The sequence below is a fragment of the Octodon degus genome, unplaced genomic scaffold (assembly GCF_000260255.1).
Source record: "Octodon degus isolate 3935 unplaced genomic scaffold, OctDeg1.0 scaffold00060, whole genome shotgun sequence".
NCBI lineage: Eukaryota > Metazoa > Chordata > Mammalia > Rodentia > Octodontidae > Octodon > Octodon degus.
The window spans coordinates 12,993,598-12,998,220 of record NW_004524636.1 but is presented as its reverse complement, the minus strand read 5'-3'; the positions used below and the strand labels follow the sequence as shown (position 1 = coordinate 12,998,220).

Below are 4,623 nucleotides of genomic sequence, written 5' to 3'. Positions count from 1 at the left end.
GTTGAACCCTTTGTGTCTCTCTGGCAAGATGTTGTGCTCCTGAATCAGCTGGGTGGGTCTTGCCTCTAGCCTCTTTGCAGGGAGTTCTGCTGAAGAGTTCCCTGCTAGGCCTGCAGCTCGCCGGGCCTGGCCTCTGGGTCTGTTCAGGATCCGAAGGACCCCCGGTCATCTCACTCACTGGCCAGGCCTGCGCTCTTGGTCTGTTCAGGATCCCGTGGCCTGGGTCGTCTCACTCACTTGCCAGGCCTGCACTCTGGGTCTATTCAGGAATCCGTGGCCTCTGGTCTTCTCTCTCACTCACCCGGCCTACACTGGGGCTGCACTCTCAAGAGTCAAATTATTAAACACTTCTTTGAAAATGATTTTATAGAATCATAATATTTGAACTAGAAGGTTCCATAAATATTAAAGTCCAGCTGCTTTGTTTTAGAGATTCATAAACATTTATTCATTAACTCATTCTTGAAATATTTTCTGAGTATCTAATATGGTAGACACTACATTAAGTACAAAGGATACAACATTGGGGCAGACAATTAAATTAGCTGATGAATTAGTACATAGAGACAATTTGAGTGCCCTGAGGCCACAGAAGAGAATGTGAATGATTCTGGGGATAATGTGACTTCCATAAATTACAGACTTACGTGGGGGCATATTACATGGGGGCTCTGATTCATAGATATTCATGATAAATACTTTAGTTTTGATGGCAACATTCTCTGATTTGGCAAGTCATACACTTAGATTATTCCAGACATTTCATTGTCAAAATTCCCTAATGCCTATAAATATTCAATAGCATCTATTTTCTGCCAAATAACCTAAAAGTCCTTAGCTTTATTTTCAAAGATAAGGCCCCTCTTACTTCTACAAGTCTTAGCTGAAATACTCTATTTCAGCCTTACTGAAGTGATTACTATTTGCTACACACACCTTAGACATTTCCATCTCTGTTCCCTTGTTTGTGATGTTCCCTTATCCTGGAATGACTTGTGCATTTTTTATCTCCATCTTTTGTGAGGCCTCAATTATTTTAGGCTTCCTCTTTGGAATGCAGAGGCAGAATGCCAAGTACATGAGAATTGTATTCAGTTTCTGGAACTCAAGTACTAGCTGCATGACTCTGAGCATCATTAAATGAGATCAGATATTAACAAAATATTTTTATAGTGATACTGTGAAGGTTACAAAAGCAAAGACTTGTAAGCACTTGCTAGAAAAGAGTATAATTTCTACTATTCTATTACATCCTTTGTTTTTTTTTTTTTGTTTTTGTTTTTGTTTTTTTTGGAACCAGGGATTGAACTCAGGTCCTTGCACTTGCCAGGGAAGTGCTTATTCCACTGAGCCATCTCCCTGGCCCTTATTACATCCTTTGAATTCTTTTTGGCAACCTTTTCATCCCATCTATCACCTGTCCCCTTATTACTATTAACATACTTTCCTTTTCAATACCACTTGTAGGGAGAAAATGTAGGAATTACATTTTTATCCATCTATGAGTCACCTACAATACTGTGTTGGTTAATATTCCCGTTGCTAAACCATATACCTAGTACCTATGGCTTCAACAACGAAATGATTTCTTTTGCTCATGTTTTCAGGGGATTTAGTTCATGGTAAGCTAGCTTCAAGGCAGAAAGATGCTGGCAAATGGGCTTAATAGAAGAACGCTACTCATCTCCTGGTGGTCAGGGAAAGGAATAGTGCTAGAGAGGAAGGGCCTAGGGTTAGATACAGGTCCCAAGGTTATGCCTTGACCCACCCACACAGGTTCAGAAGTATGTTTTATTAATCTATTGTATGATTCTTAAGCCAATCAAGCTGACAATTAAGCTGAACCACAGTCTACCCCTTGTCAACTTGACACCCGTGTGTATCTGCTTAAACCATACTTAATATCCAGATAAGTTTAAAATTCCACATAACATGGCACAACTATCATTCAATTGAAAATGCAGTCATTGCTTCCAAATATCTCAAAGATCCCAGCATTTCTTTGAACTGTAAGTTAGTCTCCTCCAAGATTTGAGGCAAACTCTTAGCTATGAATTTCTGTAAAATTCACAAAGCAAGTTACTTAATTGTAAGACACAGGATCACAAGGTAAACATCTCCATTCCAAAAGGGAGAAATTGAGGTATAGAAAGAAACTGGACCAAAATGTTGAACCTCAACAGAGCGAACATCAGGTTCTACATCTCCACATGCAGCACTGGTGCAGATGATGGTGAGATGGGAGCTTCAAAGGCCTTGGGAAGTCCCAGCTTTAGGGCATTTCTGGCTGCAGCTATATGTCTTTCTTTGGCTATTTCAACTCTCAGCCTGCAGCTTTTCTCAGCAGACACACGTTCCTGGCATCTTCAATTTCCTCAGCTCTCCACTGAACATTCAGCTTAATCCCTATAGCTGTATACATGACCCTATTGGGGGCACATTGCTTGGCCTCTCAGGACTTCATCTGAAATCTGAAAAGTCCTCTGAAACCCCAAACTCCTGCATTCTGCATGCCTGAATAACCTGTATTATGTGAACGAAACTCTTGTCTACCGCCCACTCAAGCATAAGCCAGGCCTATTCAAACCACAAGTCCTTGATGGTTGAGCATGATGGAATGAATCCTGGGCAACCAAATCCAAGGTCCTTCTCAAGCTGGGACCCCAGGAGTGCTCTTCTCAAATAAAAGCTTATATTTCTACACCCTTGAGCCTGTGGTGGTGTTAAAGGTAGTGATGGTACACGGGGTCTTGTTGATTCATGAGATAGCCCTCAAGGCAGCTTTCCTCTTGTCCTAGTTCAAAGTACCTGGTATTTTTATTTAATGACACTAATCTCTTCAGAAGCCAAAACCCCTTTGGCCCCAGCTTTACATATAGTTGTTGTTCTGCTTTTATTCTTTTTCCACTATCTGGTTAAAAGCAGCCAGAAGCACCCAAGCCACAGTCCAGAAGTTGAAACTTTCTCCACCAGATCAATTTGTTCATAGCTTTTCAGTATTCTGCAAGTCTCAGGGCACGGACAAAGATTCAAAATGTTGACAAGTTCTTTGCCAGAATGTATCATTAAGGCCTCTTTTCATTTCCCAATATAGTCCTCATCTGAAATCTCATGAGCCTGGCCTTTGCTGCCTAAGTTTCTATTGCAGTTCTGGTCTTCTGAACCCCGAGTAGAATCACACATCTATCTTGTACAACATTTTAGGGTTTCTCTAACCCAGATTTCCAAAATCCTCTCCAAACCACTTCAAACACCACTGAACCATATGGTCAAATATAGTTGCAGCAATGACCCCACTTCTCTAATACCAATTTTCTGTGAAATTGTCAGCTTTCCTGTTTCTGGAAACAAATACCTGCTACCCACAACACAAAGGAGAAAATGATTTATTTAGCTCTTGTTTTCAGGGGATTCAGTCCACATCCAGCTAGGTCAAAGAAAGGAATATCATGGTGGAGGACTTCGTGGACTTGAGGAGGAATACTGCTCACTTCATGGTGGCCAGGAAGCAGAACAGGAGGGAACAGTGCCCGAAAGAAAGGGGCCAAGTACTAGGTATCCAAGACCATTCCTTCATGATCCTTCCAGACACATCCAGGAATGTGCTTTCTCATTTCCTAAGCAACTCCAAGCTCATCAAGTTGACAATTAAGCTTAGCTTTCACAATACCTAATATGCCATCATACATAATATTTCAGTTAAATTCTTGAAAGGACAAAGGAAGATAGATAGGAAGAGGTGAATACATAAATAGATACATAGTGAATGAAGTTCAGCAAAAGTGGCATTTGCACCTATGTCCATTGACAGACTTCAGCATATGACTCCCCAAAAAAGTTGACAACATTTCTTAAGCAAATTTCCATACATCCAGAAAAAATACCACATTTCTTTCTTAGATGTTCTCTTCTTTTTGTATAAGATCAGACCCTTGCACATTAACCTAGTCAATACTTTTTAAAGAATAGAAGATTTGTATCCTAATAAGACACTTTTGCAAGAATCCTCATGGTCCATTCCTGGGCCTGATCTCTTATTAATCCATGTGATTTCTAAGGGATTTGCTAGAAGTTAAGGATAAGACCTATGGAATATGGCATGAAGGCACAAGTCAGCTTTTATGTGTTCTAGATTCAGCATTTCGTTTAACATTATGATGTAGAAGAAGCCAGAGGCTTTGCTGTTTCCTTCAATTTGATTTGGAAGTCATTGTCGCAGCAGGAATTAATATATGTCTCATCTTAACTCTGTCTTCCAAACATGAAGATTCTGCCAACTGGAGTACAACTCTTCTAAATAAGTACAACGTATTAACAGGGAGGCTGACCTTTTCAAAATAGTGGACTGCTTAGCTCTACCACTGAGATTCACCTCTCCCCACAAAGCCAAATGCCTATCATGCCTTTCCAAATGTGAGAACTAAGTCTTCACGTTCTAAAATTATATATAGAGAGAGAGATAGATAGATATAGATATATATATAGATATAGATATAGATATAGATATAGATATATATCCCATTCTTGATATAGATATAAGCCAATAGATGTAGATATAGATAGATATATCCTCTCATTCTTTAGGTTTATGGTTGAAATAACACTTGGAATACTGCGTTGAAC

General features: G+C 39.9%; 1 protein-coding gene across 1 annotated transcript in view; it reads left to right on the top strand.

The window, feature by feature from the left end:
* Sel1l2 (SEL1L2 ERAD E3 ligase adaptor subunit) overlaps positions 1-4,623 on the top strand; it is an 89,464-nt gene that overhangs the window by 64,864 nt on the left and 19,977 nt on the right.